The sequence below is a fragment of the Mastomys coucha genome, unplaced genomic scaffold (genome assembly GCF_008632895.1).
Source record: "Mastomys coucha isolate ucsf_1 unplaced genomic scaffold, UCSF_Mcou_1 pScaffold21, whole genome shotgun sequence".
Lineage (NCBI taxonomy): Eukaryota > Metazoa > Chordata > Mammalia > Rodentia > Muridae > Mastomys > Mastomys coucha.
The window spans coordinates 52,237,560-52,255,086 of NW_022196904.1; the positions used below are offsets into that span (position 1 = coordinate 52,237,560).

General features: G+C 36.4%; 1 long non-coding RNA gene across 1 annotated transcript in view; it reads right to left on the reverse strand.

The window, feature by feature from the left end:
• Positions 1-1,161: 1,161 nt before the first annotated feature.
• The window catches only part of LOC116102321, a 248,994-nt gene continuing 232,628 nt past the window's right edge, over positions 1,162-17,527 (reverse strand). Inside the window, exon 31 of the long non-coding RNA XR_004123077.1 lies at positions 1,162-1,943. This is a non-coding gene — a long non-coding RNA (uncharacterized LOC116102321). The remainder of the gene's footprint in view (positions 1,944-17,527) is intronic.

The window sequence follows — 17,527 nt, forward strand, 5'->3', positions numbered from 1 at the left end:
AATTAGAAGCTTCAAGATTATTGACTGCATTTTATAAGGCTGAATGTTAAGCTATATTCTACTGGAGTAGAAAAGAAATCATCAAATCATCAATATAACAACCTACAAAGCTTGCAGCAGACATTAGTGAGAAGTATCAAAGATACATTGACATTATGGGAGTAATCGACTACCTTCCACTCTTTTTAAGGCCAACTTCATGATATAGAAAGCATATCTCAGAAGGCTAATGTGGTCAAGAACCTAAGTCTAATTATGCCATAGGCCTGTGCTATTTCTGTATTTCTAGTAAAGGAATATAGAAATAAAATGAGTACTAATGACATACATCAACACCTGTTGCCAAGCCACACAGATCTCTGCAGAAAATAATTCCAAAAGAGTGTAATATGCCCAGGGCTGATTGCTGAGTTAAACAAAAAAGAACGAAAAAAAGAAAAAAAAACAGAAAATTCAAGCAATGTTTTGTAGAAATTCCTTTACTATCAGACATAGGAAGTCACTGAGACTGTGGTGGCCCAAACATGGTCTGAACAAGCTCAAATCAGACAGAATACCAGCATGGGAAGGAAAAAGTAGACAAAGAAAAGGACCCTTACCCAAGAAGCTATTTGCAATTGATATTTGAGGAGAAGAAAAGAAATTAGTTTTTTTGTTTGCTTTTTTGTTTTGCTTTGTTTCTTTTGTTTTTAAACAATTGAATGTCAGCAGTTATATTGTTATATCAACCACAATTCTGAACAGCCCTCATGTACAGGGACAACAAAATTGATCTTGTTTTAGTTTTCTTTTGTGGGTTTTTGCTTCATTTTTTTATTACTGTCATGTTATTTTATGATGTTAAGATGGTTCATTCTTTAGTTTTTCTTCCTTTCTAATTACCTTTCTTTCATTTCCTTTCTTTTCTTCATTTTTTTTATTTTTTATTTTTTTATTTTATTCTTTTTTTTCAAGACAGGGTTTCTCTGTGTTGTCCTGGCTGTCCTGGAATTCACTCTGTAGACCAGGCTGACCTCGAACTCAGAGATCCGCCTGCCTCTGCCTCCCAAGTGCTGGGATTAAAGGTGTGCGGTACCACCGCCTGGCCTTTTCTTCATTTTTAATTATTGTGTTAATGGGAGAGATAGACAAACATAAGAAAGAGGGACCTTGCATATGAACATGGATGCATAAATTTTATGTTGGTAAGGAAATAGGAAGTATCTGAGACAAATTTAATAATGAGAAAGAATGTGATCAAAATACATTATTTGAAAATATTACATGAAATATATATTAATTAATGCAGTCGAAATACTTAACACATAGTCAGATATTTTTAGGATGCTGAAGAAAGTTTTCTAAATATATAGGTTTAAGATATGCAAACATTTCAATTACCAAACTACATTAAAATAAAGAATGATAAAATCTACATGATCATCTTAAACTATAAAATAAAAATCTTTGAGAATCCTTAGCTAAATTCATGATTAGACAAAAACACTCAAATGTTAGTTACAAAAAGATTATCTTTAGGGGAAATAACACATTAGCTAGTCTTAAGTACCTCAGTATATTTGCCATTTTAAAAGTATTCAATGATGACAATTGTTGACATCTCTATTGGACATTTTTCTAAAAAGCATCCTGAAGCCATTTGTTTTGGAAAGTAAACACTTGGAATTTTCATTTTTTAAAGCTTAAAGCAAAAAAAAAAAAAAGTTTTGCAAAGGCAATAATTCTTTTGTATGGAAAATAGTAATTACTAAAGTCATATATAGACCTAAACATAATTTCAGCAAAGACAGTGCTCAAATCTCAAAATTGAGTGTTGGAATGCAGGTGTTTTACAATACCATCAGCTGAGTGTTGTGGTTTGCATCTGCACCATTAGCTTCTCATGATGTGAAGAGGAAACATGGTTTCAAAGATGAGACTACAATGAGCAGCATGGAAATTGCCTATAAAAAAAGCACAAGACATACACATCAAAAGACCAACACTGGAACAAATGCAATCTGTTTAAATTCTAAATACAAACACAAAAGTAATACTCATATAAACTAGAATTAAACAAAACAGTAACTCCTCAGAAATGATGCAAAGAAAGTAGCTCATTTCATACATTAAGGTTCCAATAACTCTGTTGAGAGATTTGTGAATGCTTTCATCTGCTGATATAAGGCCCCCAATACATATACATAGCAGAGAACTGCTAGGTCCAGACTCAGTCAGAGAAGATGCACCTAAACTTCGAGAGACTTGGGGGGCCCAGGAGGTCTGGTGAGGTGGGGGTGGGAGTGGGGACATCCTCTTGGAGACAAAGGAGAGGAGAGAAAGGGGAGGTGTGAGATGTGGAACAGTCAGATGATGGACAGGGAGGAGCATAAAGTCTGGACTGTAAAAAAGATTAAAGAATAAATAAAATAATAAAAACTAAAAAGTTTAAAATGCTCCCTTATAGATCATGCAAAAATTAATAAAATTTCAAATAAAATCTTAAGAATCAATATTAGTTAAGGGCAAGCATATTTGACTATTAACAAATCTTGCATGTTTTAAAATATGTAACTTAATATTCTTGACTTTTTAGGAAACACTGGTTTATATGCTAAGAGCATAATTTTTCAAATGCCTATTTATGATATCCCTTCATTTTATGAGAATTATTTTGTCTAAGATTGAATGCCAAATAAATTTGTATTTCTTGCACTGATCCTTGTTAAGTATTGATCATGTATGTAAATATGATTGTTATTAAAATTGTATATCAGTTTAATTTCTTGTGCTAATCTCATTCATATAACAGAGATTAATTTGAGATTTTATGCTGTAAAAACCAGTTTTCATTATCAAAAGAACAATGATTAAGTAACATTTTACATCAACATGTCTATAGCAGGGACATAATTAGCTGACAGGAACTTGGTATAATGTTATTCATAACTTCAATGCTTTCAGTGTAAAATCCATTTATATATAAGAAATTATTAACAAAACAAAGGATAGCAAATAATCTAAATTAATAAAAACTAATGCATTTTAAAATTATCTATTGTTGATACCTAAAAGCACTTTAAATGTTCAGATGGATTGTTTAGAATCTTACCTTTGTGAAGAATCATAAGGTCACCAATTCTATTAGATATTAAAACTATTCCCTTGTAAAACCTCCAAACTTTGCTTTTGGTCCTAGGGTAAAATTCATCCTAAATTCATAGGGCTATCAAAATAGCCAATACTAACCTATCATCTAGACACCAAGTGTCAAGACATAGAATGTAATACACATATTCTGTATTTAAAGTAATTATAACCAAAATATTCTCTCTGTTTAATGGTTAAAGTGTACATAGTTGAAATAAAACTTAGTGCTAAAAATAAGAACTTAATCAAGGCTTAGTGTTTCATGAATTTGATCCAAGCAGAGGAAGGGTAGACTAAGGTAAATCTCTGTTAGACTGAAGCAAGCCAGGACTGTATAAAAAATTTAAGGCCATTAAAGCAATGGTAGTAGGCCCGTATCTCAAAAACCCAGAAATGACTTATTGTGTATCATGTGGCACAGGCGTGTTGCATGAAGATGAGGTATGTACACAGGCATGCAAAGTTGAGAGACTATTTCAAATATTTTCTTCAGCCAATAACCAATGAATATTTTGAGATAGGGTTTACCATAAAGCTCAGAGGGCATCCATCTTTATAGACTAGCTAGCATATAGTGGGACTGTAGGTAGGCAATACAATGCTGATTTATTATGCACTCATATGCAGGCTCAAGGGGCTAGAATAAGTCCTTCTGCTCTACTGCATGCAAATTATAGACCAAGGAATCTCCTCCTTCTAGAACACTAACATATAAGGTAAAATGATCTTACACACTGAATAATATTCCTTCAGTAATAGTATTTCAAAAAGCAGGCCTGAAATATATTGCACTTTATAAAAGAATTTTTGAAATATGAATTCGACAGTCCAAAGTTCTATAGTACTGAGACAGAAAACAGAACTCTAAGGTATGTACAAAAAAGTGGAGGAAAACTGTGAAATTCCTTTCAACGGAACAATGGAGCAAAGGATGTAGAAATACAAAGTTGCAGTAGAATGTACACAGAACTTTGAGTGAGCAACATACTAAAGACTTTCTGGACTGACTCTCTGGTGACTTTCTAAGGCGGGACCAGAGAAGAGGCACAGGCTGCAGAGGCAGCAGAGCAGCTGGGACAGGGTGCTTCCTTCCTCCATCTATACCCAGGAGGTGGGCCTGTTCCCCAGCCCTCTGTGCTCCTTTCCCATCAGAGGAGAGCTGGTTTCCAGGAGTGCTCTGACCCCGGGACTAATGCGAGAACTCCATTTTATTACCAGTGACTTTCTAAGGTGGGACCAGCCAGGAGGCCACAGAAGCAGCAGAGCAACTGGGAGAGGTCTTTCCTGCATCCATCTATACCTAGGAGAGACAGCTGATCCACAGTCCTCCATGCACAGGTCTTACAAGGAGAAAGCTGATCTCCCAGGAGTACTGAAACAGGCTTACAGACCCACAGGAAGAACAAGCTCCAGCCAAAGACAGCAAGAACATCTACACCAGATGAAAAAAGGCAAACACGACAGAAACCAAGACTACTTGGCATCATCAAAACCCAGTACTCCCACCAAAGCAAGTCCTGGATACCCCAACACACCGGAAAAGCAAGACTAAAGTCAAAACAGGATCTAAAATCATATCTCATGATGCTGATAGAGGAATGCAAGAAGGACATAAATAACTCCCTTAAAGAAATACAGGAGAACACAGGTAAACAGGTACAAACCCTTAAAAAGGAAACACAAAAATCCCTTAAAGAATTACAGGAAAACATAACCAAACAGGTGAAGGAATTGAACTAAACCATCAAGGATCTAAAAATGGAAGTAGAAACAATTAAGAAATCACAAAGAGAGACAACCCTAGAGATAGAAAACCTAGGAAAGAAATCAGGAGCCACAGATGCAAGCATCACCAACAGAATACAAGAGTTGGAAGAGAGAATCTCAGGTGCAGAAGATACCATAGAAAACATTGAAAATAGTCAAAAAAATGTAAAATTCAAAAAGATCCTAACCCAAAACATCCAGAAAATCCAGGATTCAATGAGAAGACCAAACCTAAGGATAATAGGTATAGAAGAGAGTGAAGATTTCCAACTTAAAGGGCCAGCAAATGTCTTCAGCAAAATTATAGAAAAAAAAAACTTTCCTTAACCTAAAGAAAGAGATGCCCATGAATATAAAATAAGCCTAAAGAACTCCAAATAGTTTGGACCAAAAAGAAATTCCTCTTGTTACATAATAAATCAAAATGCCAAAACAAGGAACATGCAAAACAAAGAATGAATATTAAAAGCAGTGAGGGAAAAAATTCAAGTAATGTATAAAGGGAGACCTATCAGAATTACACTAGAATTCTTGCCTGAATCTATGAAAGTCAGAAGATCCTGGGCTGAAGTCAAAACATACCCCAAGAGAACACAAATGACAGCCCAGGCTACTATATGCAGCAAAACTCTCAATTGCCATAGATGGAGAAACCAAGGTATACCATGACAAAGTCAAATTTATACAATATCTTTGCACAAATCCAGCCCTTCAAAGGATAATAAATGGAAAACTCCAACACAAGGAGGGAAACTACATCCTAGAAAAAGAAAGAAAGCTGTCTTCCAACAAAACTTAAAGAAGATAGCCACATGAACAGAATTCCAAATCTAACAAAAAAGAAAAACAGGAAGCAACAATTACTTTTAGTTATACCAATGGGCTCAATTCCCCAATAAAAAGACATAGACTAACAGACTGGCTATGTAAACAGGACCCAACATTTTGCTGCATATAGGAAACCTACCTCAGTGACAAAGACACACAATACCTCAGAATAAAAGGCTGGAAAACAATTTTCCAAGCAAATGGTCAAAAAAAAAAAAAAAACAAATAAACAAGGTTGAGTACCCACTCTAATATCGAATAAAATTGACTTTCAATCTAAAATGATCAAAAAAGATAAGGAGTGACACTTCATACTCATCAAAAGTAAAAACTACCAAGATGAGCTCTCAATTCTGAACTTCTATGTTACAAATGCAAGGGCAACTACATTCATAAAAGAAACTTTACCAAGGCTCAATGCACACATTGCACCACACACAATAATGGGGGAGACTTCAACACCCCACTCTCTGCAATGGACAGATCATGGGAACAGAAGCTAAACAGAGACACAGTGAAATTAACAGAAGTTATGGAACAAATGGTTTTAATAGATATCTATAGAAAATTTTATCCTAAAATGAAAGGATATACCTTCTTCTCAGCACTGCACGGTACCTTCTCCAAAACTGACCATATAATCAGTCACAAAACAGGCCTCAACAGATACAAGAAGATTGAAATAAATCCTTGTATCCTATCAGGTCACCACAGACTAAGGCTGGTCCTCAATAACAACATAAACAATAGAAAGCCCACATATATGGGGAAGCTTAACAACACTCTACTCAATGATAACTTGGTCAAGGAAGAAAGAAAGAAAAAAAGAAAGAAGGAAAGAAAGAAAGAGAGAGAGAAAGAAAGAAAGAAAGAAAGAGGAAGAAAGAAAGAGAAAGAGAGAGAGAGAAAGAGAGAGAAAAAAAAGAGAGAGAGAAAGAAAGAAATTAAAGGCTTTTGGAGTTTACTTACAATGAAGCCATAACATACCCAAACTTATGGGAAACAATGCAAGTAGTCCTAAGAGGAAAACCCATAGCTCTGGGGGCCTCCAAAAAGACACTGGAGAGAGCATATACCAGCAATTTGACAGCACATCTGAAACCTCTAGAACAAAAGGAAGCAAATTGACCCAAGAGGAGTTGAAGGCAGGAAATAAACTCAGGGCTGAAATCAACTAAGTGGAAACAAAGAGAACTGTACAAAGAATCAACCAAACCAGGAGCTGGTTCTTTGAGAAAATCAACAAAATAGATAAACTTTTAGCTAGTCTAACTAGAGGGCACAAAGACAATATCCTAATTAACTGAATAAAAAATTGAAAGGGAGACATAACATCAGAAACTGAGTAAATAAAAAAAATCATGAGATCTTACTACAAAATCCTATACTCAACAAAACTGGAAAACCTGGATGAAATGGACAATTTTCTAGACAGATACCAAGTACCAAAGTTAAATCAAGATCAGAAAAATGATCTAAACAGTCCCACATCCCTTAAGGAAATAGAAACAGTCATTAATAGTCTCCTAACCAAAAATAAGCCCAGGACCAGATGGGTTTAGCGCAGAGATTTATCAGGCCATCAAAGAAGACCTAATACCGATATTCCTCAAACTATCCCACAAAATAGAAACAGAAGGTACTCTACCCAATCCATTCTATGAAGCCACAATTACTCTGATGCCTAAACCACACAAAGACCTAACAAAGAAAGAAAACTTCAAACCAATTTCTCTTATGAATATCGATGCAAAAATACTCAATAAAATTCTTGCATACGGAAACCAAGAACTCATCAAAATGATCATCCATCATGAGTAAGTAGGTTTCATCCCAGGGATGTAAGGTTGGTTCAATATATGGAAATCCATCAAGGTAATCAAATATGTAAACAAACTCAAAGAAAAAAACATATGATCATCTCATTAGATGCTGAGAAAGCATTTGACAAACTCCAACATTCTTCTTGATAAAAGTCTTGAAAAGATCAGGAATTCAAGGACCATACCTAAACATAATAAATGCAATGTACAGCAAAGAGTAACTAACGTCAAACTAAATGGAGTGAAACTTGAAGCAATCCCACTAAAATCAGGGACTAGACAAGGCTGCCCACTCCCTCCCTACCTATTCAATATTGTACTAGAAGTCCTAGCCAGAGTAATTAGACAACAAAAGGAGATCAAAGGGATACAAATTGGAAAGGAAGAAGGCAAATTATCACTATTTGCTGATGATATGATAGTATACTTAAGTGACCCTAAAAATTACAGCAGAGAACTCCTAATGGGATAAAAAAAAAAACTTGAGCAAAGTTTTTTATATAGTAGCTGGCTATAAAATTAACTCAAGCAAGTCAATAGACTTCCTTTACACAAAGGATATACAGGCTGAGAAAAAATTATGGAAACAATAACCATCACAAGAGTCACAAATAATATAAATACCTTGGTGTGATTCTAACTAAGCAAGTAAAAGATCTTTATGACAAGAACTTCAAATCTCTGAAGAAAGAAATTGAAGAAGATCTCAGAAGATGGAAAGATCTCCCATGCTCATGGATTGGCAGGATTAATATAGTAAAAATGGCCATCTTGCCAAAAGCAATGTACAGATTCAATGCAATCCCCATCAAAATTCTAACTCAATTCTTCACACAACTGGAAAGAACAATTTGCAAATTCATCTAAAATAACAAAAAACCTTGGATAGTGTGAACTATTCTCAACAATAAAAGAACTTCTGTTGGAATCCCCATCCCTGTCCCTAAGCTGTACTACAGAGCAATTGTGATTAAAAAAAACAAAACAAAACTGCATGGTGTTGGTACATTGACAGGCAGGTGAATCAATGGAATAGAATTGAAGACCTGGAGCTGGGAGGTGGTTGCACACACCTTTAATCCCAACACTTAGGAGGCAAAGGCAGGCGAATTTCTGAGTTTGAGGACAGCCTGGTCTACTGAGTGAGTTCCAGAACAGCCAGGGCTATACAGAGAATCCTTGTCTCAAAAAGCAAAAATCATAAAAAAAAATGAAAAAGGAAAAGGAAAAAGAAATGAAGACCCAGAAATGAGTCCACACATCGATGGTCACTTGATCTTTGACAAAGGACCTAAAACCATCCAGTGGATAAAAGATAGCATGTTCAACAAATGATGCTGGCTCAACTGGTGGTTAGCATGTAGAAGAATGCAAATCAATCCATTCTCATATCCTTGTACAAATCTCAAAGATCAAGGAGCTCTACATAAGAGTTAATAGAAAAGAAAGTGGGGAAGAGCCTCAAGCACCTGGGGATAATGGAAAATTTCCTGAACAGAACACCAATAGCTTATACTCTAAGATCAAGAATTGACAAATGGGACTTCATAAAATTGCAAAGCTTTTGTAAGGCAAATGAGACTGACAGTAGGAGAAAACTGCAACCAACATATTGGGAAAAGATCTTTACTAATCCTACATCCAATACAGGGCTAATATACAATATATACAAAGAAGTAAAGAAGTTAGACTCCGGAGACACAAATAACACTATTAAAAATGGGGTACAGAGCAAAACAAAGAATTCTCAACATAGGAATACTGAATGGCTGAAAAGCACCTGAAGAAATGTTCAACATTCTTAGTCACCAGGGAAATGCAAATCAAAACAACCCTGAGATTACATCTTATACCAGTCAGAATGGCTAAGATCAAAAATACAGGTAACAGTAGATGCTGGCAAGGTTATGGAGAAAGAGGAACACTCCTTCATTTCTGGTGGGATTGCAAGCGGGTTCAACCTCTCTGGAAATCACTTTTGCAGTTCCTCAGGAAATGAGACATAGTACTACCTGAGGACTCACCTATACCACTCCTGGCGATATACCCAGAAGATGCTGCAACATGCAATAAGGACACATGTTCCACTATGTTCATAGCAGCCTTATTTATAATAGCCTGAAGCTAGAAACAACCCAGATGTCCCTCCCGCAACAGAGGAATGGATATAGAAAATGTGGTACATTTACACAATGGAGTACTATTCAGCTATTAAAAACAATGAATTTATTAAATTCCTAGGGAAATGGATGGATCTGGAGAATATCATCCTTAGTGAGATAACCTATTCACAAAAGAGCACACATGTTATGTACTCTCTGATAAGTGGATATTAGCCCAGAGTCTCAGAATACCCAAGATACAATCCACAACCCACAACAAACTCAAGAAGAAGGAAGACCAAAGTGTGGATACTTCGATCCTTCTTAGAAGGGGCAACAAAATACCCCTTCTAATTAGTTGCAGAGACAAAGTATGGAACAGAGACTGAAGGACAGACAATCCAGGGACTGCCCCATCTGGGAATCCTTTCTATATTCAATCATCAAATCACCAGACACTATGGTATATGCCAACAAGTGCTGGATAACAGGAGCCTGATATAGATGTCTCCTGGGAGGCTGTGCCAGTGCCTGACTAATACAGAAGTAGAGGCTCACAGCCATCCATTTGACTGAACACATGGTCCCCAATGAAGGAGCTAGAGAAAGGTCTGAGAAGCTGAAGGGTTTGCAGCTCCTTAGGACGAACAACAATATGAACTAAATAGTACCCTCAGAGCTCCCAGGGACTAAACCACCAACCAAAGAGTACACATGGTGGAACTCATGGCTCCAGATACATATGTATAGCAGAGGATGGCCTAGTCCGTCATCAATGGGAGAAAAGGCCCTTGGTCCTATAACAGTTCTATGCCCCAGTGTAGGTGAATGCCAGGGCCGGGAAACAGGAGAGGGTAGGTTGGTGAGCAGGATGAAGGGGGAAGGAACAGGGTTTTTTTGGAGGGGAAACTGGGAATGGAGATATCATTTGAAATGTAAATGAAGAAAATATCTAATAAAAAAGATTTTCTGATAAGATTAAACTATTTTTTCCATGAAAAATTATGCTCAGTTAATTTTTGAGTGTTTTTATAAATTAATTTATTTTTACACTCCATGTTTTTCCCCCCCATCCACCCTCTGACTGTTCCACATCCCATACCTCTTCCCCAGCCCCCTGTCTGCATTTGGATGTCCCCACCCCCACCCCACCTGACCTCTAAACGCCCTGGGGTTCCAGTTTCTTGAGGGTTACATTCATAATCTCTGAATGAACACAGACCTGGGAATCCTTTACTGTATGTGTGTTGGGGGCCTCATATCAGCTGGTGTACACTGTGTTTTTTGTGATCCAGTGTTTGAGAGTTCTTGGCGTTCCAGATTAATTGAGACTTCTGGTCTTCCTAAAGAATCACCCTTCTCCTCAGCTTCTTTCAGCCTTCCCTAATTGAACAATAGGGGTCAGCTGCTTCTGTCTACTGGTTGGGTGCAAACATCTCCATTTGACTCTTTATGGATGGAACTAGAAAATATCCTGAGTGAGGTAACTCAGACCCAAAAGGACATGCATGGCATGCACTCACTAATAAAGGATATTAGCAAAAATAAAAAATAAAATAAAATACAGAATACCCAAGATACAGTCCACAGAACTCAACAAAGCTGAAGTGCCCAAGTGAGGACTCCTCAGTCCCACTTGGGAGAGAGAAGAAAGCAATCACAAGTGGGGAGGGAGGGAGGGACCAGAGAGGGAAAGTGGACTGGGGTGGGCGAAATGATGGGGAGAGAGGAAGCTGATCTGGTATTGGGTGAGGGAAAAGGACTGAAGCCCTGAGGACTAGCAGAAGGAATAGAAACAGGCAACCTCACGAAATTGGAGGGGTGGGACCCTCCAGAATGCACCAGAGACCTGGGAGGTGAGAGACTTTCAGGACTCATAGGGAAGGACCTTAGATGAAATTCTTGACAGTAGGAAGAGGGAACTTATAGAGCCCACCTCCATCCCACAGTCACAACTCTGACCCATAATTGTTCCTGTCTGAAAGTATTACAGGAACAGAGATGGAGAGAAGCCTGAGGAAAAGAAGGTCCAGCAACAGGCCCAAAATGGGATCCAACTCAAGAGGAGGCCCTAAGGCATGTCACAATTACTGAAGCTATGGAACGCACACAAAAAGGGACCTATCATGACTGACCTCTGAAAGACCAAACTATTTTTTTTAATTTTATGTATGTATACTAGATTTATATCATTTCTATCTCTCCCTTTGATCATTTAAGCTTGTGACCTCCTCTGCCTCAGGTTTTAAAGGATGGAAATATTTAATAATAATACTAGATCTGAAAATTTTAACTCAAGCACCAGTCATTTCCCTATTCAGAAATCCACAATGAGGCCAATAAAGGCTGCCTACCTCAAAGGTCATATAACAGTGTCTTCATAGAAGCTCTTGTGGTGATTTTGAGGATTAACTCAATGCTGAATAGAAGTTTATTTTTTTTTAATTCTTATGAAAATAGTAACATTCCTCTGCAAGGTCTTTGGGAAATGAATGAGCAAAACAAATTATATGGCCTAAAATAAACTATAAAAAAGTTATCAAAAAGTATTGGTAAATATCATGAGAATACAGGAAAAGAGTATGAACATGAGACACAAATATTATTTTAAGATAAGAAGTTCTCTTCAGTGTTGGCCAGTTTCTTCAACCCACAATGTTTATTGCTTACCAAATTATATAAGTGTGTTGAAATCTATCAATATTTATAAAAGTGCTTCATAATTATTTATAATGATAAATATAATATATTTATTAAAATGTGAACATTTGGAAGATGGTGGTGATCTTGAACACTCATAGGGCTGCAGTGTCACTCTGAGGAGCCTGGCAGACTCACAGAAGCTTTATGGGGAGATATTAAAGCAAAGAATGACCTTCTGAGCAGACAATATCTTTATCTGTGGAATAACCAAAAAAGAGAAGGACTTATGGGAAGACGCTTTTAAAAAGGGATAAGTGATATCCTGGAGTGGTTAAAAAAAATGATGGAATATAGCTATTCTCGAAGCAGAGAGAAGATATACAACGGAGGAGAAAGAAACAGAAGTACATCAGTGACAGACAAAGGAGCATGCTCTTGATGAGTAGGGGAAATCCTCAAGCCGCTAGTAAGCTTGGGCCAGCACTAGGCCTGACTTCCTCCATTACTTTCTGCTATGCCAGACTGCTGTTTAGATGACAGGCCAGGCCCTTGTCATTGAGCCACCACTGCTGCTAATTGCCCTGCTCAGGGCAGAAGACTATGGGTCCACAACACTGCATGCATGTTGCAAGCATGATGGTCATGCCCAGAGTGATGGTAGGGTGGCTAGCAGCAGTGCAGGATTGTATGCAGCAGTGTGAAAGTTATGCAGGTATTGCCCCCAGTCAAAATCTTCCCAACTACTTGATCTCTAAGCAACCAAAAGATATCCAAGATAAAAAGTGGTTCATTTTCTGGATTAAGTCTCCTTAAAAGATATCCATGACTCATACTGCTGCCAGAAGACATGTTAATGTCCTTGATTTCTGCCACAGGATAACATTTTATTAAATAAATAAGATTGATGAGTTCACTATATGATGATTGATTATCTTAAGCAATTATAAACAATGAGTATGCAAATGGAATGATGATCTCTTGGCATTTTTTGTAGTGTTAGTGTACATTTAGATATGGGTTTAACAGTTATTAAGAACAGTACATTCAACCTTTACAAGTTTCTGCCTCCTACAAGTATCTAAAAGACATCCCCTTAGCTAGTTAGTGTATTCAACTTTTACTTCATGATAAGACACCTCAGAAATGATAAAAAAAAAACCAATGAGTTATTTCTCTAGGCACATCCTTCCATGAAAAAAATACATGTACAACATTACCTTCTAAGTTACAAGGTGACCTCTTGAAACCATCTTTCATACAAGGCTATGCCCAAAGGTAGGGACAAGAACCATCAACAAATGATTTTGCAACCATCTTGTGTGTGTGTATATATATATATATATATATATATATATATATATATATATATATATATATTCTATCTTTTATGTTCACTGTGCAGTAAATTGTATTAGTATTATCACTGTAAAATCTATACCAACAGAAACTTGAGGAATATAATTTAATTAATATATAAGGGAATAAAATATATATAAACATTTAAAATATATAAACCATCATTAAGGGAAATCAAAATCAGAACTCAAGGCAGGTACTTGGACACAGGAAATAAATCAAAGACCATATCATGTTGCACTTAGCTTGCTTTTTGATAAAATCAATGACAACTTCTCCAATGGAGAAGACTTATTGGAATGGATCTCCAATATCAAGTAGCAATCAAATAAATGTCTCACAGGAAAAACTACAAGACGATGTGATATAGAAAATCTGTTAATTGAGAACTCTCTACTCCATTGCAGTAGCTATTCCTGGTTGTCAACTAGACTATATCTGGAATGAACTACAATCCAGAATTGGAAGGTTCATTTGTGATCCTAATCTGGAGGCTGGGAGATACAAGTTTCTGACCCGGATCTTGGCATGGAGATTTTGAAGCACAGTGGCTACGAATCCTAGAAGAATAAGACAGGGAGCTCTCTGAGATCAAGGTCATCTGGATTAAAGACATAGGGTCACATACCTTTAATCTGGGTCACACCTTCTGCTGGAGACCTACGTAAGAACATTGGAAAGAAGGAAGATTTACTCTCTCTCTCTTCTTTGCCTGCTTGCCTTGTGGGACTGAGCAACTGCTAGAACTTTGGACTTCCATTCACAGCTGCTGCTGACCATTGTTGGGAGTTGGACTACAGACTGTAAATCATCAACAAATTCCCTTATTTTATATAGACTACCCATAAATTCTGTGACTCTAGAGAACCCTGACTAATACCTAAGTCTAGGTTGCATTAGGTTAAGAAAAACCTAACCATCATGCCAGCCCATTCCTTCCATCCCTTTTTCTTCCTCTTTTGTTTTCCTCCTACCTTTCTACCAATATCTCCCAAATTTCCTTACATACACACACACACACACACACACACACACACACACACACACACACACAAGCATGCACACACAGAGAGACACACACCCTCCATCTACTTATTAGCAGGTGATTATATATATTTCCATGGTCATGTCCTTCTGCCAAACCTTTATGCCCTTAGCATATCAAATTTGCTGCCAAAATGACTCTGCTATCTCTGAGTGATAAAGTGTTTAAGATGTTGATGCTTTGCTGAGAGAATGGTTTTCTTCTGACATAACCAACATGCTCCCCTTGATAATTAAAACTTGTTGAGAATAAAATATGCACCAGAGTAATGAAATTACAGGTTAAGAAAAACCTAACCATCATGTCATCCCATTCCTTCCATCCCTTTTTCTTCCTCTAACTATTGTCATCCACCTTCCTTTCTCCCAGTATCTCCCAAATTTCCTTACACATACACACACACACACACATACACACACACACAGAGAGAGAGAGAGAGAGAGAGAGAGAGAGAGAGAGAGAGAGAGAGAGAGAGAGAGAGAGAGATCCCCTTCATCCACTTCTTAGCAGGTGATTATATACATTTCCATGGTCATGTCCTTCTGCCAAACCTTTATCCCCTTAGCATATCAAGTTTGCTGCCAAAATGGCTCAAAATGGCAGCTGTGTATGGAAGTCCAAGGATCTAGCGGTTGCTTGGTCCCACAAGGCAAGCAGGCAAAGAAGAGAGAGAGTAAATCTTCCTTCTTTCCAATGTCCTTATGTAGGTCTCCAGAAGAAGGTGTGGCCCAGATTAATGCTATGTGCCTTTAATCCAGATGACCTTGTTTATCAATACAAAAATGAAAACTCAGTCTCAAACTGCAATAAAGCATCATAATATTTACCAACACAAAGAAATATCACAAGTAATCTTACAAGAATGGGTTTTGTATTGTTACTGTGGCAATGATACAGACAAAATTAAAGGGTACAAAGTCTATAGATATCTCATCTCAGAAAGCTATAATTCAAAAAGTCTAAATTCAGCAAAGAATAAAGAGTGTACAAAGTTTGGATTTCCTCATAAAAATGTAGCAAAATAGTATCATTATTTTCTATTGGCCATTCATGTTCTCAGATTTTTTATCTTCACAACTATATAACTTGGCCTATGTAGGCAACAGAAGTGTGAGAAAGTCTTGCCATAAGATGAAGTATAACGTTGTATACCACATCCAATGTTCTATATTTTTGAATTTTAGAATTCAGCTAATATCAGTGAAATCTCACAGATGTTTTACTTGGTAGCAACAAATCAATAACTCTACGAACTCAGTAAAAATCCTACATGGGAACTAGATAGCACTCAGTCTTCTGTGCCCATGACATCATACTAATAATTCAAGTATATGCCATCTCTATTATTTTTACATTGAGCATGATTTGAACCTCAAATACCGTGTTTTGTCCCAGACAGATTCGCATTCCTTGGTCTCATCTACATGTAGGACACTTTTGTCACTCCACTTCAGTATGCTTCCTTGTGAAGTAACTAATTTAAGAGTACTTTCAGCTTATATAGCATAATAGTCTAGGAGTATTACAAATAAAAATAAGAAGAGAAACAATATGATAACATACTCATAAGAACTCTTAAAAGTAAGAACAGATTAATGAAATAATATACATATTGCAAGATATCATATACTGCTTACATGGATAATTCTCTTGTTCCTTTATATTCACTGGTATTTCTCCATCTATGTAAAAATATTTTCACATATTAATTGTCTTCATATATTAAAAATCTGAGATCTAATGTTTATATATATGTATATATATATAACTGTTATTGAACTAATCAAAATATTTTTGAAGCATTTGTAATTATGTATGAAATTTAAAAAGAGTGCTATATACTTGTATAATAGATGTTCTCATTTCTAGGTGACTCAGTTTATTCCCTGTGTAGACAACTGAATATTTGCTAATGACAGAAAAATGAATTTTAGAGATCATTTCTTGGTCCCTGTGTATACTTTTGTTTTCCTTATTGATTCTGTTTAATGTCAGGCCCATGTATTTCTTAAATTTCTCCTTGAAAAAGTTTCCAGTACAAAAGGCCACACTCTCAATAGCCAGGTATTACTTCCCTTACTTAGGTATGCACCCATCTATCTGCCTTTCATTTCTCCTCAGTTATTAGCTAAAAGAACTTTCTAGGGGAGGAATAACATTTACTATGACTAAATTGTGGTGAGAATAGGAAGAGTCTAGAAGTTATCCATCCAAGAGTATAGCTGCCTTTATGTGATGTACTTCTCTTGTCATTTAAGAGGGTTCAGAAACAGAAACTAGGGATCTTCAACTGTGTCCACTCAGTGCCAGAGAATTAGCTGTGCATTTCTCCTCTAATATAACCACCAGTTTCACAATTAGCATTGTTAAGCATTTCAATAGAAACCTTTTATTTTGTTACTACTAAAATGAATAAAATGAGGAGAGAATGAGTTCCTTTAGAGAATCTGTCTTCTGGTGTGATAGGGCATAACATATCATACATGTGTTGAAATTCATTTATTTGAGAGTTTTACTAATACAAAAGTGCTGGGCTACAAGAATTGAAATAAATGAAAATTACCTCTAAATCATTAGGGTGAGACCTTCCAAGGACTGGTTGGACCTTTAATCAAGGATTTTTTTGATTTATTTTGTTTTGTTTTATTTTCTTCTATTTTGTTTTATCTTTTAAATAATGTCATTTCTGTTCTTGGCAACACTATACCCAGGATCTCTATTTAGGATATTTTATAGTTGCTGTATTGGCTAGAAACATAGCGTAATGTTTCCCTATATGGAATGTATTAAAGAAGTGAAAGACACTTTTAACCAGCATTTAATATGTAGGATAA